Source organism: Passer domesticus, chromosome 5 (assembly GCF_036417665.1).
Source record: "Passer domesticus isolate bPasDom1 chromosome 5, bPasDom1.hap1, whole genome shotgun sequence".
NCBI lineage: Eukaryota > Metazoa > Chordata > Aves > Passeriformes > Passeridae > Passer > Passer domesticus.
In genome coordinates this window covers 50245476-50270431 of record NC_087478.1, presented here as the reverse complement: position 1 = coordinate 50270431, position 24956 = coordinate 50245476, and the positions used below count along the sequence as shown (strand labels likewise).

The 24956-nt window shown below is 41.6% G+C and overlaps 1 long non-coding RNA gene across 2 annotated transcripts in view; it reads left to right on the top strand.

The window, feature by feature from the left end:
- LOC135300683 (uncharacterized) overlaps nt 1-24903 on the top strand; it is a 154861-nt gene extending 129958 nt beyond the window's left edge. Inside the window, exons 3-4 of one of the 2 annotated variants that reach the window (XR_010362455.1) lie at nt 23262-24003; nt 24637-24903. This is a non-coding gene — a long non-coding RNA (uncharacterized LOC135300683). Of the gene's footprint in view, nt 1-23261 lie in introns of both variants that reach the window. The other variant, XR_010362454.1, reaches the window with a different exon arrangement.
- The last annotated feature ends 53 nt before the right edge of the window (nt 24904-24956 follow it).

Below are 24956 nucleotides of genomic sequence, written 5' to 3'. Positions count from 1 at the left end.
ATTTTCCAAGGATGGAGAATAGAAGTTTTGTCCCTATCCTGTTCGGGGCATTCTCTTCCTAGTGGGAAATCAAGTTTTCTTCTTTGCCTAGTAAAGACAGACGCGTGTATCTTTTTCAACATTTGAGTTGTTTAACAATCTGCCCATCTTTTATGCTTTCCCAACCCTTAAACAATTGTCAGACAGTAAGGAAATACTTTTGTTCTGTTGTTCTCTACTCCACCGATTGGAGCATTTGCCTCAGCAAACAGAATGTCTAGGTTTGGCATTTTACCCTAAACAGTTGTTGACATGTAAGGTAACAACTTGCAAAGGCTGAGCTTATTTGCTTGGTCACATGAATATGATTTGAACTCTTTCAAACTGGAGCTCGCCTTGCAATGCACTGCTGCACTGAGGAGACACCCAGAGGGCAAATGGCTGGCACTGATGCCTCTAGGCAAGTCCATCATTATGGGAAGTGCCACAGAAGAGCAGAGAACAGAGCATATATGGAAATCCCAAGTGAATGATAGACCATCCAATGATAGACTCTGATAGACCGTCCCACACGTGCTTCTAGAGCTCTTACAAAAAATGAGCACAGATGTTACCTGTAAGAACTTCAGTTGTGCTCTTCTAAGCAAGTCCTTGTTTACTACCTACCTTTCAATGTCTGTTGCTAACATATTGTCTCTTGTCTTCACGGCCCTTGGCAGATGCCTGCAAGAGTTGCCCAGAGACTGGAAAACAACGCCCAGTAGAAAGAGTGTCCCCAGCATTTTCCTTCAGTGGGCAACTTCCTTATCATCTTTAATCCCTGTGGGATTGGACTCCTTTTTGTTTGCCAAAGGCTCACTGTCAGTTTCAACATAGGAATTGCAAATGTTCATCTCTTGATCAATTGCCAAATACTTCTTCAGGAACAAGGAGAGGGATAGCTGCTTATTGATGCCATCCTGCATCCTGAACTAGAGATTTCCAGCTCCCACAATTTAGATTGCACCCTGTTTAGAGTGCAGCAAAGAGAGGCCATAAATTACAGTAAGCTGTGAAGTCCAATCACAGAAGAAAGATCAGAATAAAATTCAGGAGTATTTTTCTTCCCTGGCCTGTGTATGCTCCCTATAGATCAGCATAGCAGTAGGAGGGAAATGTGTACACCCTGACAAGAGTCCTTCATTTGCTGGGAGTCTGGTCCTTCCAACATGTTTTAAATTGTTGAAGCATTTGAAACGTAGCCAGCTCATTATGCATTGAGATTAGTCACAGGGTATCTCAGTAATAAAAAGTAGAGGTATATAAACCAATTTGTAAAAATCTGCTCCCCTCACAGGCTGTACGTGTTGTGGTCATTCTGCTGGAACCGCTCAAGGAATGCAGAGTTAAGCATTTTTGTAGGTCTTTCCAAAGTTGGGGTCGTAAGGCAAAATTAGGGGGGAAAAAGCCTTTACAGTGCATGGTTGGTATCTGATTTTCAAACGTTTAAATCACAGCTAAAGAAAAATCAATTTCCTTCAAAATAAGGCTGGGCACTGTGCAAAAGTACAGCTATTTACATGGCAAATCACAGTTTTCAACTTTCAGCCATTTTTCTCATGAGTGGTTGAGAAGGGTCACAAGATACAATGGGAGAAATGCATTCTGCTTTTCATTCTCACTTAAAAACAGTCTGAATACTTCATATGCAAACTTTTCAAAACTATTCACCAAGCATGACACATTTTAGTCTAGAAGGTAGATACTTCACAAGCTATAGCTATTGAAAAATACATTTTTTAATTAATGTTTACCCTCTTAAATATAGAACTAGTTGTCTCTTACTTTAATATCTGGTACTATGTCTTTCTAAACATAGAAATAACACATCATTTTGTATCTAGTACCTTTAATCTAGAATTTTAAGACTTCTAGGATGAAAAAAGTGGCAAAATAAAAGCAAAAAATATGAAGGAAATTGGAAAAAAATCCAGTTGTTTTTTTCTATTCACTTTTGAAGCACAAGAAGCATGAAAATACTAGTGCTTGCAGGTGTTGCAATAAGGCATTGACCTATCTGGTTTTACAGTGAGATCATTCTTCGCTAATCTTGTAAGGATTTTTATATGTGATCATCGTAAAGGATTTTTCTCATGGCTTTTCCTACACTGGGGGTCCCAGGCCCTGCCTGTACAAGTACTGCACCCCTCGGTTTCGTTGTGAAAACCCTGGTCTCCCAGAACCACCACTAGGTGACCGAATGGCAGGGAAAATGCCTTTTGAGAGCAGAAGTTCACAACCAAATGAAAAGGTGTCACACTGTACCCCCTCAGGCAGACACTGTGGTAGCAGCAGTGGCACTGCAGCTGCCAGTAGCATTTTCTTCCTTCCTTCCTCTTTGTACTGCCCTGGAGTTGCTAAGTTGATACTAACCATGCCTCTGTTGCCATTTGGGCATATGAGTACTTCAGGATGTAGTAGACTTTGCAAGAATGCAAAGATACAATCAAGTCAGATCTCACCCTAGGACAAAGAAGCAGACAGTCAATTTAGGCAAATATTATCAAGTGATTTTAATATATTTATTGTTCTTGCTCTTTTGGGTAATAATGACTAACAGCTTTGGGTACAATTGCACAAAAGGTGTCTCAATTAGGACAAAATATAATTTTGTAGGGGCACACAAAGAAAAAGGATAAGGAGGAATGGAAATTATATAGTAAAATTTAGGATTTATGAAAAATTCTTCATTTTACTGTGAATCATAATGGACTCCTGCTGCTTATAACCTTATTGTAATCAAAGGGTTATATTCATTTCTTGCATAGTTACATGCACATAACTCCAATTGAAGCTAATAAGCATTTTGTGCTTGCTGTGAGGAGCAGAGGCGCCACACAATTAAATAATTTACTACAGCTGAATTAGAAATAATGAAGATGGCCTAGAATGTTATAAATGTAGATAACATTGCCCAAGGATGTCCCTTTGACCTTTTGCTGGGGTTAAGACAGAAATGGTCGTAGGCATTGGAGGCAATGGGAGAACAGGTTTCTTGAATACAGCAGTCATAGGGCACCTCAGGAAGCAAGGATAATGCGGAAATCAGGAAAAAACTAATTTTGTTCCAAAGCTGAATTCTTCTGAATTTTTTGTGTCATTTTGAGTTTAGAGAGTCTGATTTTGAAGAAAAGAAACAGCAGCAAAATTATCCTTGCCCCTTCTTCACCTAAGAGACCGGTATCATTGTCTTCTCAAGTGAGAAACTGCATTTAATGAAGGAGCTGCTACCAGCAATTAAAGCAGCTAGATCTTCAGTGCTTACACAGCACACAGAAGCTCGTGAATGTTGCAATGTGGAAATAAGGACAGATATCCAAATCCCTATTTAGCTAACAAAATAAGTAGCACTTGTTCTCAGATGTGCCAGACCCCCCAAGGCTCCAGTCTAATTGCTCTCATGGGCTGTGGACAAACATCCTCCTTCAGATCCAGCTGTGCTGCTGGGTGTTGCCATTGCAGCTGCTCATCTCTGCTGTTCTCCATCCTCTTCCCACCCCTTCCCTCCTCTAGTGTTAAGCACCCTTTTGAACCAGCCCACGCAGCAGTTTGTGTCAGCATTCCATAGTTTGTGCCAAGCTAATTCATTCAGCTCAGTTTAAGTGGTTTAAATAAGAGGTGGCAGTAGTGATTGTAGCCCTGAGGCACAAACTCTGGGCAGCAAGGCAAGGAAAAATCATCATGCAGCAGCCACCTGGTGAAGAGAGCAGCAGCAGCTGATGAAGAGAACGAAGAAGCTCAGATGCAGAACAGAGGTCAAGTAGCCATTCAGATCTAATAAACCATTTTTTTTTCTTGATGGAAAAAGTGGACTTCCCAAAGTGGACTTTGGAATCCCAGCTGAAAATGTGACAGGAATATCTAGATGAAACCTTAACTCAAAAGGCTTGGCTGGTCCCAAAAACACTGGCTGTACTGTATTTGAAGAAGCAATATTTGCACCTACAACATATATTCTCTTTTGGTCTGTGCCTCTAAAGAGCAAATCTTGCAGCCTTTCTCATATACAAAGTGATTTAGGATGACTTTATCATCCCACCCCTTTGCCCAACTCCAGCTGTTTGAAGATGCTGTCATGCAGCGTTTTCTAATAATATTAATGTGTCAAAATGGTGGCAATTCAAAAAAGCAGCACCCATGCAAGAGACAGCCCAGTCTCCATATTCCTGCCTTTGGGGAGCTGTGTCCAGTGAGGCATCCCAGCAACTTTCTCATCAAGTGATTCTCAAATGCAGAGAAGCTGGAGATCCCCATCCAAATCATCTGGCCCAGCTGGAGAGGAAGTGCAATCAGTAAGAAATGAAATCAAGAAAATATTAACTAAAGTCACCTTGCTGTCAGTGAGGACAGGTCATAATCCTCCCTGAGTCCTTCTGGGAACATGAGAGCTTAAATAATGAATTTGGAAGTCTCCTTTGTCAGGTACAGTAATGTGACACCTCTATCTCTCCTCAGCTCGTCCTCTGCAGCTGACTGATTCCCAAGGAATAGCAGTGAACTTTCAGATTCTCCTCCAGTACACAGAGGGGCAGGGAGCATCCACCAAGGAGCTGTTCTTCCATTTTCAGTTACCTCCTGTCCTGCCCCAGTCAATTATGCAGTTGCAATAGAGGCAATAGACAGTAACAGTGTTTTGCCCCAGAGCTTGCTCCATTCATAGATGTGAGTGAAATCTGGGCTTCTTTCAGTTTTAGCATCCTCTAGATGAAATTAAAGGGAAGATATTTGTGTTAACTTACCTCATAACCTGAGGAAGGATTTAGAACAATTTGAAACCTCAGGCAAGTTCAGAGAGTGATTCTGCAGTTATGCCTCATAACCCTGAAGAAGACAGTGCAAAGGCTTATAATAACAAGCAGCCCTTTTATGTATAGAAATGCTGATTCTAATTTCCCCTACCTTTACAATGGCATAGGACATGAAGGTGAAAGCAAATACTATTTTTGCATAATTTTTCCTTGCAGTTAAGACAGGGACAGACTTACAGGGAGAAGGGCTGATGGGACTATAGGTCTGATTACAATATATACTGGCTGCCATGTAGTCTCTTAGCCACAGGTCTGGGAGTGGCTGCTCCTTTTCCCCACTTTCTTAGATTGTGGTCACATTCCACTCAACTCTGTACTGCTAAAATTTGTTTAAAGACCTTTCTGCAAATGAGAACAAAAGCTCATACACATTTTCTTAGATCAGTCCCTCCTTTGTTTTAGTTTGCAGTGAACAAAATTATTTCTATGGTTCCTGTTGTGTTCCAGAGTTCATTTTGGAAACTTTCTAGAGAGGGATTAGAAAGTAGATATTATCTTCTTGTGGTCAATAGAACCTGCATGCTCCAGGGTGCCTCAAAGGCTTTTATCCTCATTATATGAATAATGAATAATATGACTAGTTCTTTAAGAACCTCCAATAAATTATGTCCTCAAATAAAGATGTTCTGCTGTCTGTGTACAATGTTACTAATTTCCTTTGTACAAGAAGAAAAAACATTAAGCAGTGGTATGAAGGACACCTACAATATCCCTTCTTTATTACTCATGTCCAGCCATCTTCACAACCTTTTATTCTGGACTGTTTGAGGTCTTTTTTGCTCTTCCCTTTCCAGAAAATATTCATCCTCTGAATGGCTTAATTTGTTAGGACAAATTAATCTAAATCGCTGCTATTAGGAACATGGTAAACTTCTACTCGTGGACAAAGGATGAAAGGTAGCAGCTAGCAAGTGATTATTTCTGTTACTAGGTTTCTATATCAAATTTCAGACTAAACACTCCTGCTCTCAATAGCTTGAATGTCCCAAAAGAAATCCATGGTAACATCATCAACAGTGTCTGAATCTTTTCACAGACTGGATGCTTTTCAAGAAATAATATTTTAATTATCATTCTTAATAAAAAAGAGAAGATCAGTACAATGTGCCAGTTCTGTTGCTTAGGCACTCGGAGTTGGCACTGGCTTCACATTAGGGTTGTTCACTTGGTGACTGCAGGATGCTGAGGCCTTGATCCAAGAATGTAATGAAGCACGTGGGCCTAAACACAAGCCTGAAGGTAATTTTTCAGACTGTCTTGTGTTCATTGGCATAATCCTGCTCCAAGTACCTTGCAGAAACAGTATGGGAAAACCAGAAGGAAGGGAGATGGGTGTTATTTGCAAAGAGTTTTGACAAACAATTCCCAGTATGGAACAGCTGACACTACACAGCACCTGCAGTGGTGGTCTCCTGAGCAAATCCATGGAATGTGAATCATTTACATCAGTCTCCTTAACTTTCTGGGCAGAGCCATTGCACTGAACTGCACTGCATTGGACTGCTGTGACTGGCACCTCTCAGCACAATAAGCCCATTGAAGCAGGGATCCTGTTACTTGTTCTGCTTTTCTTCCTGTGAGATCTGTGACAATCAGTCCAAAATTAGACAATTAAAATAATCCCTACATCCACTGAGAGGCGGGAAGTGGGAACTACAGACAGATGTGGAGCACAGGAATTTTCTAAACCCAAAGTCACCCTTGGCCAGAGTCTGGCAGGCTGCTCAGGCACCCATGCAGCAACCCCAGGCACGATGACCTCTGCGGGCAGAGAGGGGATTCATCTCCCTCCAGTGTCTCAGGATCAATGGCCACCAGAATCTGATTTGCCCTGTCTGCAAGTCTTCTGGTGTGAGAAAATAAGAAACTTTAGCCTCAAGGAATGGGTCCTGGCCATATAAACCACAGACTGCAAGGTTCCCACACTGAGAAAATTCTGTGATAATTGTCAGGATCTTGTGTCTCTGCAGAAACCCATTAAAGTAGGAATGTGCCTGTGTACAAAAAGGAGGATGTGAGGGTTTGCGTACAGTAAGCTAGGCACACCTCAATTTGTGGTGACACTCATAAAGAAGAAATTGTTGCATTTTATTTCAAGTTAATTGTGTGCACATTTCTCATCAGTATCCCATCATCAGTCTAGACTATTGGAAATGGTTTTGGGCTTTTTTTTCCTTCAGCTGCATTCCTATTCTTTGCAGAGGCAAAATCATTCATGAATCTTAAACAGCTTTTGCACGGAATCAGCTTAGCTAATGAAAAAACAGAGAAGATTGCCACAATCTCTTGAATCTAAGGAGTAATATAGAGAACATGAGAAAGATGGCCAGATGCATTATGAATTTTTTGCAATATATTTCTTTAAAATATGTGGGGGAGGGAGAGGTGACAGTATTTTAACAATACCATTATTTTACATCATCCTTCTCCTTATTACTTATGGACAGGCTGATGCTGAGATTTAGCACAGGAAACAGTTTTAAGAATCCATATATTCTTGGCTACAGTTCATGCCCTCAGACTGTGCCAGAACGCCAACTGAATGTTAAATATCTAACCTAGCTATGCATTTTTAATGCAGACTTTACCATTTTGTTGAAATAACACTAAGCACTAATGGCAAGTCTTTTTCATTTTAAACACAAATACAAGGCAGTATCCAGAAACTGTACTGAAACAGTAGGTGTAGTCAGAACCAACATAGACTGCAAAAACCTATGATTTCTTCACAGAGACAATGTGTCATTCACAATGACAATGGCATAAAATTAGATGTGACCACACTCATGAATAAGGTTTGCTGGACTGGGAGCTCTTCATTTAGAAGATTTAGGCAGGTCTGCAATTTATTCTGGTGCTGCCCATCTGTATGCTTCAGCTACGCCACTTGAGGTGTGTTTGTCACTGAAGGCAAAATGAGTCATGGCCCTTCTGCCAATGCTCCACAGACTTGCTTTAGATGTAGAGGTGGAAGTCACATCAGCCTGTCAGCCCTCCCACACTGATCTGGCGGCCCAGCACCCCACCAGTGAGGGTTTTTTGGGTCCAGGCTTTATTCTAAGGTCTCTGCACAGCAGTGCTCTGGGGTGTTCTCAGGCACTAACTAGGTCGGAGATCTCTCTGACCAAGCACTGCCTTGAGTAAATGTTCCTTTAGACACTATGAGGATTGTTATATGAAATTAATCGGAGGAGACATCTTCTCTTTCTTTCCACAGCTTCTCTCATCCAGTTAAACACTGATGGCTTCAAGGCAGGGATTCTTCCAGTGTTTGTGTAGATAGGGCACCTTCAGTTTCAGTGGCAGCTGCTAAGCACCAGTGCAATACACAATAATTAATATTAATTAATTGTATATACCAAAGAAATCAGCTGACTGGCAGGTCCTATGTACCCACTTCTGAAAAGATTATTAGATCTTCATTATTCTCTTTGCTCTTAAATACATACATAACTGTATATACATATTTCTTCTCTATGGAAAAATTTCAGTGATTGACCACATTAAAAATAAGGTATATAAGGCCTGATATCTGGAAAGAATGAGAGGCATCTTCCTAAGACATGAAATTTTCTGGATTTTGAAATGGTGTCTTTAATTTTTTAAATTATTTATGGAACAAACATACTAGGCTTTCATTACTGCACAAGTCTTTGATTCATTATGTTTTTCTATTGAAAACAGAAAAAAAAACAACTTAGTGTAAGCAGAAGAACTGGAGATCAGCTGCTACATAAGCAAATATTTAAAAAAAAAGGGAGAGACAATCTATATCCCTGTAAAAGGTTCCACCATACCTAATCTTCTTCTTCCGCCTTCCTAAAACATAAAGCTTAAAGAATCCTTTCATTGGTATTGCCTTTTGCAACATTCTGCTTTGGTTTGCTTGCTACTAATTCAAAACATGCTTACCCCAGTAGTCAGGACCAAATCTGAGAAGCGACGCTTCCTCACTGATAGAAGGTGTTTCTCCAGTAGACAGGGATGAAACCGTGCAGGAGGAAGCAGTTACAGCTCTGAGCAGTTCACTAATGGCCCTGAAGTGGGATCCCTATTCAATAATCAGGCACCAAACAGAAATATTTCTGTTTCTAATGCAAACAATGTTTCTGGGTTTTGCTTACTCATCCTGCCACTGAGACACCTGAAAAGGATGGGTGATCTGTTATGTACCAAAAGTAAACAGCATGACATTTATTTTTCTCAGGGAACTTAAGTTCTCATCTCATGTCTTTACTCCAAGGTGTCCAAACACCATCTTAATTTCCTATTTCAGATGCTAAAGAGCAAGTAATGTGTTCCTGCTGCCTTAGTTGTTTTTTCTCTGGAACACTGTGTATTTTGTCATTGTTTCCTCTGTCAAAACTGGTACCATGGACACACTGTGATAGGAAGAATTACCTCAGTTGCCTAAAGAACCAGCACCTAGTTCTCACAACCAGCTAAAGTCAGTTGAAATGAATCCCACTGCTAGTCACTGCTACTTTCTGGATAGCTCAAATATACCTGTTATAAGCTGCTCATGCTGTGCCAGCAGTCCTGCTTCAATCAATGCAACACCTCACACAGTGAGACATGACCCAGCTACAGGCAGAACTGATTTTCCTGTTCTCAAAATCAATGAATTCTGCCATTGATTTTCCTTAGGACCAAAATATTTCTTTATCTTCAGGATAATGATATAAGTATGGCTTTAATAGTTAAAAGCAAAGGTCTGTGCAGCCCAACAGATTAAAAAAAGGTAAAAAAAAAAGAGCAGAAGCAAGGGTGGGATAGAGTGATTATCCCATTCCTTTCCAGCAGCTAGAAAGTATGTTATTACCTGAGCTTGTAGGTCTGTCTACTTCACTCAATACAAACTTTTTTTTAACCTAATGCCTAAATTTATTGTTGTTTTAATTTAATTTCATTTGAGCTTTCACAATTTCCTGTGGCAATGAGTTCCACAGTGTCATCTCTTGAAAACATATGGTGCTTCTTGTAAACGAAGTGTCTAAGAAATTGTTCCCTCCCTCCTGGCATTTAAGATATGAGCACTGTCTTGGTTTGCACGGTAAAAAAAAAAGGTATGTTTTTATTATGTTATCTATTTATTTCCTAATAATTTCTAATACCCCATTTGTCTTTTTGACCACTGCTAGCTTTGAGGTGATTGTTTCTGAAGAATTATGTGTAATGATTCCCAAATCTTTTTTCTGAGTGGTAATAGCTCATTTAGAGTCCATCACTGTAAATGTATAGTTAAGGTTGTTTTCCTCCACGTACATTACTTTGCATTTATTGACACCGAATTTAATCTGCCATTTTATTACCCAATCACTCAGTTTCTTGAGCTCCTTTTTTAAGCCTTCACAAACAGTTTTATCTTTGACTGTAGTAAATAATGGGATGTCAGCAGCTGGATACACCAATTGATATTCACCTCTTTTTCAAGGAGAGTATTTAGAGGCATGCTGTGCCTGTGGGACCACACCACGATCTTCCTCTTCTGTGAAGCTACCTTTTAATGTCTACAAACGGAGTCTCCAAAACACCCAATATCTCAGGAGTAGCTAGGCCATGTGACTTTTCCCTGCTCCTTTGTAAAGACTCATGCCCACCCATAACTTTTTCCATACTAAAACTCCCTTCCACAAAGCCAGCCCGTCGCGTTACAGTTTTCTTCCCACTGTGTGCCACCAGAGAAGCTCGCCCCGCCCTGCCGCGGGCGCAGCCCTCGTTGCCCGCCGCCCTCCCGGAGCTCCTGGCCGGCGCAGCCCGTGCGGCTCAGCCCCTTGGGGACCTCCGGGCCGGCCGTGCCCAGGGCTCCATCTGGCGGCGACCGGCCGCCACGGTCCCAGACCCCTGCTAAGACCGTCAGTCATTCCCTGCTGCGCTCGCTGCCATAGTCCTTCCCAAGCCATGGCACTGTCACAGAAATTATGTAAATCCCAGCAAAAGTGGGATATAAATGTTTTTTCCGGGGAAAAAAAGCCAAAAAAAAAATCCTGTTTGTTATTCTGTTCCCATCTTCTTCTAGGGGAGGTGAATGAAGAAAAATTAACTAAAGGCCGTGAAAAGGCATAGCTGATGAACAGGGAGCCCAGGACCCTGCCAGAGGAGCACACTTCAGCTGGGAATTTACCTACTGTAACTCAGAGCTCAGTGCTTTTGTTAGCATGCTGCTAACTCATGCTAGACTGGCTGTGTCTGTAGAGTGCAGAGTCAGAAACACTGAAAAAGAAGTTGCTTTCTAATTTATTCTTCACTTGCTCAGAGAGAGGGCACTGACAACAGGGGGGTTCATCTCCGTCACTCTGGGCAGCACTGTGTGTCGAAACAAAAGCCAGTGCTGAAAAAAATAACTATCCTCTCAGGCTCACATCCCAGGACTAAGTCATTTGTTTGGCAGTCTGTGTTAAAAGAGAGTTCCACAGCAGAAGCAGCATCATGGTACAGAAAAGTCCAGCACAATTCTACTTGCTGGAGAAACCAGCATGTTTGAAACTATTTTGTACATATCTGAACTGCATGGTACTAACATGCCCTATGCACGTAGAAAACAGTTCAGATACAAATATTGAAAGTACAGCCATGGTTTAGCCATCTCAGTTGGGCCCAATTCCACAAATGGCAGTGTGAAGACATAACGAGATTTTTGTAGCTTTTTTCCCCGTAAGATCACTGCATTAATTGGACACGTCTCATCTTACACAGAGAAGTGTTTCCTAGTTCTGTGCTTTTCCAATGTCTAGCACAAGGAGGTTCTTAGGTCTTAAAAGAGAGTAAGCTGCAAACTCAGTCTAGTGCCTTGAGAAGCCCAGCTGGAAGCTACATTTTGAAGCATTGAACAAACACAGAACACAAAATCCATTAATAATATGAGTACAGTATCCACAGTTAAAAGACGAAGCATATTTTCAAGCAAACAGCTTCCACCTTTACTCATGTTTGCAGGCTATTGGTCAGAAAGACACACGCCTGAACTGCATGGAAAGGACCCACTGCAAGGCAGAATGCAGTCATGATGTGCAGGAGTGACTGGGAAGACACAGAGTCATTCCCTTTTCCTCTGACCTAGCACGTATACTATTTGGCCTGGGGGAAACTTCAGGTGCCAAATGAGGCATTAAATCAACCTCAATTGGAAAGCTTTGTTAACAGTTTCAATTTTAAGCCAAAAAGAAAAAAACCCTCACCTGATCAATATTCCAGGCCAGCCAACACCTGAATCACGTACATTGCACAATTTATAAATGTAAATTCTTTTTGTCTGTGTTCCTCCAACTTCTGCCACTGCACTTCAGTAGTGTGATCCAAAATCTAGCGCTTTTTTCAGCTGTGAACTAAGTCCATGCAAGGAATGCAGAAGGGCATTAATCTTATATCCTCCATGTGTAAAGTTCTTTAGTGCCCTTGAAATCTAGTGCTTGAGCTGTGTGTGGTCCACAGATACTCAGCCATCATCCCAGGCAGGAAGCCTGACTGCATGGGTCATAAAAAGCACACAGATCATTTGTTAGTTGTGTTTTGTCATGCAGAGGGTGGCAAAGCATACCATGGAATTGTAGAATGGTTTGGGTTGAAAGGGATCTTAAGGCTCAAAGGAACCTCAAAGATCATCTAATCCCAGTCCCCCTTCCATGGCCAAGGACGCCTACTAGACCAGGTTTCTCAAATCCCCATCCAGCTCGGCTTGTTACAAAAAATTACTTGTTATCACTCTCTTTATCTCTCACAAAGCAAATAAAAGTACTCTCAAAGTGCATTTATCACAGCTTCTTCCAGACAGACTCAAGGCTGTACAAATTCTCTTTCTCTGTGTCTTTAAAACATACTCTCTGTATTTGGTCCTCTAAAATGTTACCAAGAAGACTTATCAACAATTGCTTGTGGAGACAATAGTGGGAGAAGAAGCTGACCATTAGCACTGAAAAGCAACTGCAAATTGGGTAGGCATGAACCAGGTTAAGCAACCAGCTTGTACCTAAGGTTTGACATGTTGTTTCCTCATCTTTCTTCCTGCTGCAGCTGCAAATATAAGAGATGTGCAAGCTAGATTAATCTTTGTTACAAAAAAAGGGGGAGTCTGTCGGGGTCCACACACTAAGGACCCATGCACTCTCTTTGGATTGAAGTATTCTGGATTTGGTTAGCTCAGTTACAGATGGCGAAAAGTTCATAGTAAAAAGATTTTTGTGGAAGGCAGAGACTAACCTTTTTGAGGATTAAGGTAATAAAAAGATTATGCTGCAGCTCTTCTTGATTTTCTCCATGTCCATTATCCATAGGCTGGATATTAACTGTGCAGTCACCTGTGGATGCTCCACCCAAACCACTATGCTATTTTCACATCCAAAGAGAACATAGCAGGGCACTGCAGCATCCCAGGTAGGACTTTGGTTCTGCTGGACATTAGCTTCAACATGTCTGCACTGACAAGGTCCCTCATCACATCCTTTTTTCTACTGTCTCCTCCCTGCATATTATCCACTCTATTTCAAATGCATTCAGTGCCAGCTGTCTTACTCCTTTTTGTGAACTGTGTTATGCCTTTCTGTATCACTATTACCTTGCACTACCCAGAGAAAAAAAGTCCTTGCCTATGTATGACTGTTTATGTGTGTGTAATTATTTTGCTGCTGTGTATTAAGGTGATGCCAACTGAATATTTAGTGATTTAGCTTGTTACGCCTGAGGAGGATTTTTATTGAAATGTGATATTTCTATTATGAGCTATAAGCCCCAAGTCCAAAATGTGCATCTTCAGAACTCTTCTCAGAATATTCTCAGAAAATTAATTTCAGATGTATTTGGCAGTTGTAACACTTCTATAATAATGATAAAAGACAGACATGCTGCAAGTTTGATCCAACCAGCATTTCAAACAAAGGAACTGTTTATTTTATGTGGGGGGGGTCCATCACTTTTTAATAACATTTAAGTGAAACTGGAGGTCTTCATGTACAATCAGAAGGACGCTTGAATGCAGCATTCAAGTTACTTGGCACTACACTCCGGTTTATGTAGCACGATTTCTAAATAACCATTGCCAGAACATGAAGTGGGATCTAGAGATACTTCCCATGTCACTATTGTTAGTCAAGTGATGATATTACATGTGTTGTTAACTGAGCACTGAATTAAATGTGACAGATTTGGAGATGTAAAAATAATGTGACTTTGCTCTCCATTTTCTTCATGGTTCATCAAAGAAGTAACAGAAACTTTTCTTTAAAACAGAAAGTGATAGGTAATAACAAACTGATTCTTAACCACATCTCACTCCTACCATTAGTGTACTATCATGTAAAAAAATTTAGAGAGTATTTACCAAAAAAACCCCTACCAAAGCTGGCAGTGACTGCCTCGTGCCTCCAGTACAGGGATGGCAATTAGTATGTAGTCTGCAGGGAAGATCCAGTGGATAGAGCACAAGGCTGTACCTGCCTTTGCAGATGGAACGAATCTTCGTGATGCCCAGGACAGATTAATGCACAGGAGTGTGCCTGGGGCTCCAGCTCTGCTTTGATGTCAACAACATTTGTGTTTTCCTTATTAAGAAATGCTTTTAGCCCTCCTGGCCATGAAGGAAAGCTGGAAATGACAACCTGCGTGTCATGGATAGAGCAACATCTGCTTCAATCGGCTGTCAGTGTCCAGCAGAGAGAAGGGCTGTACCTAAAGCTAAAAGGAAATCATAGGGACTTTTTTCCCCTAAATAAATAAAGAAGACAGAGAAGATTTTTAATTTTTAAAATTTCCATTTTCATGGATTCCATAACAAGAGCACTGACAATCTGAAAATATCTTCATTTTTCAAAGCTTACTCCCATAATAAGGCAACTAAATGGAATATTTCAGACAATTGGTTTTATTTTTGGCAACCTAAACTGCAAATAAGTTCAGCCAGAAAGGAAATTAACTGTCCTGTTATATTGCCACTATTGTGGGCAGGGATGGGGGGGAGAGACAGACCCTGCACAAGGGGCCCCAAACAACTCTCACCAATCTGAGCAGATTCCTCTTTGGCTGTGCAGGGGGCTCCTCAGTGCCTTGTTCTGGCCATGCAGAGCTCAGTTCCCCTCTGCTACGTTGTGTGGTGGGGGTAAATTTTCACTCTCTCCTCAGAATAGGCTGTGGAAATACTGGATCATGAATAACACTACTCTTGTAGTCCTTTCCAGTGTCTCACCAGTGACTGAGAGCTCATCACCAAAGGAGGCTGAATGAGTCAGGAAAAAAACACAGGGAGGGGTGATCTATCAAGCAGCTCTTGTCTGTTGCTTTCTGGGCTGAGGAAATGCCCTTTCATCCCCTCAGAAGTTGTCTGAACCAGACGATCCTCACCTGCTTCCTCCTCTTCCTCCCTTTCTCCTCTGTGGCAGTGCCACAGTGTGTGTCACAGCCAGGGTGGTTTTAGCACCTACTGGGACTTGCAGAGGACACAGACAATGGACCAAAACCAGCACAGGGAAGGGGGTTGGGGGCCACAGCTGAGGAAGAAAGAGTTCATGCAAATGAATCGCTTCTCAGGTAATTCATCAGTCCTGCCTGTGAGACAGATCATCTCGCCTTCTGCGGAGACTCTGGCCATTTATAAAAGCTTTTAGTATGTCCTAATGCGTCTGCCCCTTCATGTATGAGTAGAAGCAATCTCAAGTCCAGCATTAGCTTTCCAGTACTTGACTCTGCAGCCCCAGCTAATAATGTTCTTTAGGCAGACTTTCTGGTATGTGATGTTATGGATAAAAAGCAGACAGTTCATTTGAAGAGAGGCTGGGTTGGCACAAAGCTACAGAAATGTTGCTTTCCTATAACAAACTGCAAAAAAAGGAAAAGAAAAAAGTCCAGCTATATATAGCCCAAACAATTTTCATGGCCTGTGCCAATGGCACATCAGAAAATACAGAAATATGTTTGAAATGTCTGTGGGTATAAAAACATGAGATGGCTTCTTGCAGGAAATTTATTTGAAGTGCATGAAAGTGGTTGTGTTAGATGTCACCCAGAGGAACCAAACTAGGGCTTTTCTGCCTCAAAGGCATAGACAGCTTTAGCAGCTGGATCTAAATTTTGGCTCAAGTGTGTGCAGTTCGTGGGCAGATCCACAGAAGGATCTGCAGTTAGCTGCAGGTCACAAGTGGCCATTTCTCTGAAATTTAAGTTACGGTGCCACTACATGAGTGGTAATACCACGATTCAAAGAGCAACTTCAGGAGAAAAACCATGCAAACCATGCATTTGCCCTGTAATTGGACAGTTTACTTTGGTATGCAACTCAATTTCCCAGCAGACCCCCATGGGTCCATCCAAACCCTAACAGTGACTTGCTGTTCTCCTCCAAAGATCCTTGAGTCACAAGAGCCTCTTTCTACCCCTGCTTCTCTCACTTCAGCAATTGGCCTTTCTCGGGAAGGATAAAGCAAGGAAGCTCTTAATGGGTCCCCGTGGGGCACCACAGGAAGTCCAGGAATGGGGAATAGCATCAGGCACATAATTCATGACCTGCCTCAGGCAAAAGGGGGCAAACAACAACAGCAGCAACAAAAACAAAAAAGCTCTTCCCTCCAGAGTAGTAATAGGAGTTCCCACAGGAGCCCATTAAACAAAACAAAATGCTGAGAGCCTAGGAATATTGTGCACTTCATCATTTTCTAAGGATCCCCATGGACAGGACAGGGAAAGTTGCAATGCTGTCTAAGTGGAGGGAAGGAACCTGGGAGGTATGTGGGCTCTGCCAGGCAAGAGGGACTTGCACCTCCTTGGCAAGTGGAAGAATGTCTCCTTTGTGTGCCTGCAGGTGATATTTTTCCTTCTCTAGTGTGTACATGGATATCTTGTGCTCTCCCAAGATCTTGCAGGGTCTCAGTGGACTGTTTGCTTGTTCTGCCATTTTGCCATCTGGCCAGCCTAACACGACTGTCCCTGGCAGAGGCTGAAATTTTGATGTTCTGTCTAAATTTGGAAGTGACATTTTCCTCAGGTTTTGTAATTAGAACTGATGAATTGTTATAGTGCAATCTGTTTTACTTTCTCTTCATGGAGCTTGACCTGAATTTTAGCACTGACGAAGACGGTGTGTTGACAGGACAGGCTGCAGGGGAAATATCTCCAGTCTGCTCTGCAGATGTATCTTGCTCCTGCCCAGAGTCTTATCCTGCTATTAAGACTTTATTACCTATTGCTCTCACTCCTCTGTCAGCAAAGACTTTATTCTCCTCTTGGGACTACATTTGTTATGGCTCTGAGGACATATCGTCATGCCCTCCTGCCATTCCTATTCAGGACCTAAAGAGAAATTAATACAAATCATCCCAGCTCATCCTGAAATAATACTTAAGGTCTTGTCAGGCAAGAGGATTCAGGAACAGTTCGCTCCCTTCATTTTGTGGGATAAGTACAGTTTGGGGTATTTGACAGACAAAATCACAAATTGTTTTAATCTTCCCCACTATAAACTTAAAAATTGCATGTATGGGTGCTGCAAAGACTGAAGTTTAAAGAAGACAGGAAAACTCTCAGCTTGTCTTGTGCTTTCTAGAATAAGTCACCTGGAAAACAGGTTCTAGCAACCAGCCTTTAACTGATTTTAATTTACTGGCTTTCCTTATAGATATTGGATGCTCTCTAAAGTTTCCTGAAGAGGGGAAGTGGAGAAGAAGGTGCTGTTCTCTTCACCCTGGTATCCAGTGCTAGGCTGTGTAGGAATAATTCAAAGCTGAGCCAGGGAAGGTTTAGACTGGACATTAGGAAGCATTTATTCACTGAGAGGGTGGGTCAAACACTGGAACAGTCTTCCTAGAGAAGTGGCTGATGCTCCAGTGTTTAAGAGGCATTTGGATAATTCCCTAAATAACGTGATTTAATTTGGTCAGCCCTGTGTTGGTTAGGTAGTTGGTCTGGATGATCACTGCAGGTCCTTTCCAACCAAAACATTCTATTCTATTCTATTCTATTCTATTCTATTCTATTCTATTCTATTCTATTCTATTCTATTCTATTCTATTCTATTCTATTCTATTCTATTCCTATAATTCTTTCCCACCCCAAAAAGCTGCAGAAACCCTTTTATGCATAAAATCAAGGTTGCTCTTGCCTTATAAATCACAGGCTTTACTGTATGAAGTAACTGCAGGAGAATCCTTGCGTGCAAATCAGATGGGTAAGACTACCACTTCTCATTCTGTGGCATCTTTTCATCATGGGAATGTCTTGACTTAAAGTGGAAGATGAGGATATAAGACAATTTTCACTTTCCCACCTGGGCTGTCGCAGCCCTGGTGTGCTTATCCCACAGGACATGCTGCCCTCCCCTGCTTGGCTTTGAGAGGCAGAAATAGTTCAAGCAGTGATCTCCTAATGCTGGCTCTGTCAGCCTGAACATTGAATTAATTAGTGGTAACTAAAGCACTGTTTCACAACACTGTTTGCAAGGTCTATCCTGTAAAAGGTGGTTAAAACCCATGTAGGGTGTCAGAGCCAGTTGGGAACTTTATGACATGGTAATGCTTTTTCCTGGTGGAAACCACAGCAATTTTAGAGAAAAGGCTGGGAAATCCATACACACTGAAATCTGTGACCATCCCAGGCAGATAAAAACCCTCTTACACATGCAGTGTAGATTTCTTTATTCCCACATAAATTATCTATGCAGTAACTGTTTTCCAGGATACCTCACAGAGTGGACTGCTGAATTTGAGAAAAAAATATCTACGAAAAAAGTGGGCTTAGCAACATAATATGATAGTTAACTATGCATTCTGTTAATCAGGACAGACAGCACCCTTAGGAAAAGCATACATATTACAACTTTCCCTAAATTTTTTTTGCATCTATGAGACCAGGAAACTGGGCCAGCTTCAAAAACGTGCATTTGCTCTGCACACACAGAGCTCTGCACTACTGGTCTGGGGTTGTTTGGATTCACTTTTCATTAACATAAAATAAATTTTAAAAAGTCTTCATGTTCTTGAAACATGCTGTTCCAATACTCTTTAAAAGGTCATTTTGCCATGTTCAAGATTACTGCTTTATTTAAAAATGAATTGATTACAGTGGAAAAGTAATTGAAAGTTCAACAGCAAGACAAAACATTTATTATGATCAAAATGAAATGTTTTTATTGAGCTGAGACTAATAGACTGAAAAAAAACCTGCTAACCCAAAACAAAAATTACATTCCTTTTTGAGTCCATCAGAGTTTGACTTTTTGTTCTGGTTTGGTGGGGGATCTTACAATCTCAAAATCTTCCCAGCGTGGGAAGGCTGCTTCTCATGAAACTGTACCTAGGCTGTGAATTACTTCTAGACCAGGCTTCTCAGGAATGAGACAACACATGCCAGCTCCACCCCATTACTGTAACATGAACATTTCCCTCACAGCCAAGACAATGATGGTCAGCTAACCCAGCTAAATGCTGACTTCTGCCTAAGTACTCACTTGGTCTGTCTGTGCTTTTTTTTTTTTTTTTTCATACAAACGCACTGAAAAAGGCACATGTGGTTAAGAACACAGAACAAAAAATAACTTAGTCTCACACTCCCAATCTGTGCATTGAATGGTCAGTTTGGGACTGGAGGATGTATGTACTGTACTCCAGGCATGTAACTTTTAGATAATTAATCTACACTACTTCTTGAGGCTTTTTCTCTTAAAAATATAGGAAGATAAGTGCATCCTGAGGAGTATTAGGTACATTTCCCTCAGACATTTGCCTAAGGATTCCTTTAATTGCCCATTGGCAGTGCCAGTCTCTTGCTTGTTGGCAAATAAGACAGTTTGCCATGCTACTGTTTCAAAGAGTACTTTCTGCTGGCATCTCCTTAATGGATTATGCAGTGAAAGCCTGTCCTTTAGCTGCAGGTACCACTGCAGGACAGCAGCAGCTCAGCATAGCACCAGTGATCCTAGCAGCATTCAGTGCCTTCTCCTTCTCTTCATCACCTGGATGATGAAGAACCATTCCAGGCCACCAGAAGTTCATTTCCATGTATCACCACAGACATATATTCACTACCAAGCTACAACCAATTTGAAATAATGAGCTACAGGTCATAGACTTTATGTTTTACTCTGTTATTGATTCCTTGGGCTTTTCCCTCCCCTTTTTTCCCTGGAGAATTGGTTTCATTTCTGTACATATGGATTCTGTAGCCTTCTTCAGTAGGTGGGAACAGAATTGTTGCTCTCCCCCATATTTGCTAGGACAGAACTCATTAAGCATATTCCTTCTTTATTTTTAGCTTTCCATCAGGCAAACAGCAAAAAAATCAAAGCTTGTTTATAGCCGTGCTGGACAGTTCTCCATGTCAATTGCTGCTTCATGGCCTGAATTGTTATGAAAAGGACAAACTTTGATCTCTCCAGCCCTTCCCACCTATAACAGTTCCTGCTCCATCCAAAGCAAATTGCTCCCTATCATAGATTAACTAAAGATTTTTGATGGAAAAACCTCTACAAGAGGCTCAGGGGGGCTGGCAGTGGAGAAGAAGCATTATGAAACACAAGACAGGATTAAACAGAGGGTGAAGTTGTTAAAAAACACCTCTAAATAATGTAATCAGTGACCTGGGCTCAAACTGTTTATGTCCTTCCTCTCTTGCAAGCCTGCTGCTACTGATATGGATTTTGGCTAGGGAGAAATATTTTTCTGAATCCATTTCACCTTGATAGATTATGATGCTATTTTAAATGTCAATTGATAATAACTGTGCCATAAAAAAGATCATAAATGTTATCTGTTTAAACCTACAGTGTCCCTTTTATTAATATTTCTAATTTACGAGAATTGTGAGGAATCTACAGAGACCACAGGGCTGATAAATCTGAGGTGAAAGGGGCTCCAGAAGCAGGCTGTGTGAGCTTTACGCTAGATCACCGCCAGCTGTTGAACTTTGAGGAGATCAGAGCAGCTCAGATGTCACTGGGGAGATTGGTAGAGTGCAGTAAGGCATAAAGGATGGAAGACAACCTGCAAGGACATGAGGCCCCAGAGGTGGGGTGGGCAATTTGCAGCTGCAGGTGCACCGGTGTGTCTCTGGCTGCCTGAGCTCACTGGCTTGCTCTGAGCAGCTGGCTGAGCACAGGCCCTGGGAGATGAGCTGCTGCGAGCTGCAGCATCCACACCGTGCATAAACACTAGACAGCTCTGGCTCTGAGTGACGTTTGTGAGCAGAGTTTCAAGGAGATGCTTCCGAGGCATTGGGAGGAATATCATCCCATTACTGCCTTTATCCAGTGGAAGAGACCAGTGGGTCAGGAATGATGCTGTTTCGTGACTGACAGGGTAAACACAATTCTTCTTCCTCCTTGAGATAGCCAGTATAGGACAAAAAATTCCAAAGTATTGATCCCAAATTGATTTTAAGTCTATGCATCCAGAATTTTTCACTTTCTGAAATTCTTTAGTTTATAAACCTCAGGGGCTATGTGGACCTCTAGATTTGCCTGGCACTGAGAGGATGAGCTGAGAAAATCAACACAGCACAATTTTGTTCTAGACAGCCGCCTTCTGCTGTAAAGGGTTTCCTTCAGAGCTCAGCAATCCCAGAGGAAGATGTGTTTCCTGCCTCAAGGAATTTATAGACTAAATTAGATGGGTAGCACAATAATTGTAACAAATGAGAGTCATCTGCATTTCCAGGTCAAGCATAAATATAAAAATATCCCCAAACTACCCTGGAAAAGGCAGCATATTAGAACTTGGCAGAAAAATAGCTTCTTCATTCTCCGGTAATTTAAAAGTAAATAATTTCTTGTTTTGAACTTAAATAATTTGTTACATTTCAGCAACTCAGTCATTTGAGAAAGGGGGTCAACTGAACTATTTTAATTTGCAAAATGTTCATTTGCATTTCAAGGGTCTATTTTTTGCCACTCATCTTTATTTTAACATAATACAGAGCAAGGAAATTCTGGGCGAGCAGTCATTCCAAAGACAGTATTTAATCTTTTTTTTTTAATTAATGAATTTTTATTTATCACTATTTTTCCACTTTTGTATTAAAAATAGTAAAATGTTCAAGTCTTTTGGTACTACTTAAACATTTTGATATCAAACCTGCCTTTTTATTTTCTGAAGAAACTTTTGTACACAAAACATGGGATTTATGCATCATTACACTGCTGCTTTCTAATCCCCTTTCAAGAGTTGTCACTTATTTATCCTATTTCCTACTTTAGTGCTTGTTTTGTTTTCAAATACAGAAGAACAAAAATATATTTCTCAGCTGACATTGTCTTCAGTTTCAATAAAAAAGTACAATACAATCAGACAGAACAAAAATAAAGCCTTCACAAGGACACTTTCAAGTTGTAAATTTGCATGTGAGCATCTAATTTAAGCACACACAGAAAATCAACTTGTCACTGCAAGCAGCAGGGAGGTTTAAAGTTGCAGACTGAGACAGACTAGTTATACAAACATGCACAATTTGATTTTGTGACATGGGACTACAGAATCATCTCAGCAGGTGCCTGCACAGAGTGAGCTGGTGGCAGTGGAGACAGGCAGTGCAGGCACTCTGACTATGGAGTAATGCTGAATTTACTCGTGACTATAGAATAAAAGTATTTACTCTATTCTGAGATGCAAACTTGGAGTCTGCCTGTCTCAACTGTCTTTACTTCAGAAATTTTTTAACATGAATGCACATGAAGGCTACGCTTCTCCCTTTCAAAACTGTGTGTGTTTAACACAGCAAAAATGGAGCTGGGGCAGGGAAGAGGGAGATAGAAGGTATATTTTTTGCCCTGAGAGTGTCTAGGCTAATTGACTCGCCTACTTTACCCAAAGATATGGGTCCTCTCGTGAGGAGTACTGGGATATACCAGACTTCCCTGTGAAATCCTCCTCTTCCTCCTCCTGCCCCTGCAGCAAGATATGAACTCCTTGAACACATAGGTTTTAATAACAAACCAAAGCTAAAGTTTTCCATTGCAAAGGAAAATGTGGCCTTGCTTCATTTAATAATTGAAGCAGACAAATCCATAGGCTTCACTCCTGCAATTACATAGATCCTTTAGAAAAATGGACAGCAGGGAAGGCTTAAAACACAGACGTCCCTAGATCTGATTTTCCTGTGCCTGAAATTTACAGATAAACACAGTAAACAGTAAACATCAGAGAGTTCAGACAATGTAATATATACTAAGTTAATACAGTGAACGCTGGCTCAAGGACTCTCAACTTGAGGCATCTGGGAAGATTTGAAGCCATTTCTGTATAGGAAGCCAGAAAGCAAGAAAAGTGGCTCCCTTTTTAGTGCCTCAGGCAAACAGAGTAGGGAAAATACGGTGTCTGTAAAAGAATGTGCTAGGTTTCTCCTTGTGCTTTTTCATGGGTTTTGAATCAGGAATCACAAGGGGGAAAGGGAAACCCTCTTATTAAATATGGAGTTTTAATCCAAGATATGGATTCAGAGCACCTTTCTTTCCTTTCTCTCTTCATACAGACAGCATGCTCACCTGTTCTCAGCCCATAAATTACCATCTCTCTCATTCTGCCTAAGAAAGAAGGGGGACACATCCCTCTTTGTGTGCCCAGCTGGGATTACAGACTCTGGCAGCAAAGCTGGAGAGGACAAAGCTTGGCTAGAGAGACATTCCTCCAGTGCAGGGATTGAAACGGGTAGATGTTCCCTGCTTAAGGGAGAAGGCCACAAGAACTGTTTCACCCACACAACAGCTGCCACCTCATCACACAACCAGGAAGGCACAAGATCCTCCTTTATAGAAACAGCAGAGGGATGAGAAGGGAACAAACGAAAACACTTCCCACTCTCCGCCACATGCGTGGTCAGTGTAAAAGACGCTCACTGGTCTATCCTGTTGCCCGGGGAGAAGTTTGATTCATAAAATCAGATAATTAAATGTTCTTCATCACAACTGGCTGCATCATTTTGAACCTCTTCCATTGTTCTTTTCCTCGTCAGCCCCCACCGTTTTTCCAGTATCTAGAATCTGGAAAAAGCCGAAAGCCTTTCATCTTATCAGGTGTGGTTTATTGCCCCCTGGTTACACAGTAATTTTGGTCTCCACTCCATGAAAAGGTCATATGATGGGATATCAGCTCAAGAATTGTCAGTTCGCTGGACAAATAAGGCAGGGACTGCCAATACAATTATAAGAGCCTGATAAGGAAGGCACGGAGAAGAACCAGCAGGAAAGGGAGAAACGACCATAGCAATTTTAAAGGTGAGGGGCAATCCCAGAAGAAGGCAAGAAATGCCCCTGGGGGGAGGGAGAGAGAAGGAACAGGAGTGTATCTAACCACATTCTTCCCAAAATAAAAATTAACAAGAAGATAGAAGTGGCTCAGGAGAGGAATCACAGGTATTCACCCTCATTAACCGGGAAATCTCCCGCTGTGCTGGATGCCTAATTGGGAGGCTTAAGCAACTGGTAGGATGATTATCAAGCTAGCTTGCCTCATAGCTCAGGATGAAAAGAAAATAATGTTTTCTCTTTACAAGTATAGGTGGGGGTTAGAAGGCACTAATTCCTATTCCTACACGTGTTGCAAGGGCCATCTCTTTTTCTCTTGCGACTGATAAGGTGGAATGATGTTGAAAAGCACCTGCTTGGAAAGTTCAAAGGGTTTTCACAATAGAAGAAAAGCGAATCTGAACCAAAGCTGATGGCTAGGAGGGATGGCTGAAGGAAAACCTGGGAACTGCTGGGGAGGGAGCTTTTCATAGGTGACACCTCCTTGTATGCAAGAGAAGTTTACAGGTTGTCTCTCTTGCTAGTAAATGGCCCGAGGGTCAAGTATTTGTCCTGCCAATTATTTTCTTAAGTCCATTAAGAAATCCAGTGGGCTTTTTGCAGGTTTCAGCCTGAAAGCAGAAAAGGAAGATAACTACCCCACAAACAGGATTCACCAACAAGAGGCAACCCTTCCCAGGGCATTTTTCTCCTGGTTCTGCAAGGAGCACACCTCCTCCTGGAATAGCCGTGCGATTGTTCAGAGCTCCGCAAACACGAGAGCCAGGGGGAATGCTTCGCAGTGGGTGGGGTTGGTGAGACTTTTAACCCCCACTTCCAACAGTGCCTTCCCCAGGGGCAGGGAGCGCAGGTGCCGGTCCCAGGGCCATCAGCAGCGAGGAGCTGAGCCGTGCTGGGCCGTGCTGGGCCGTGCTGAGCCCTGT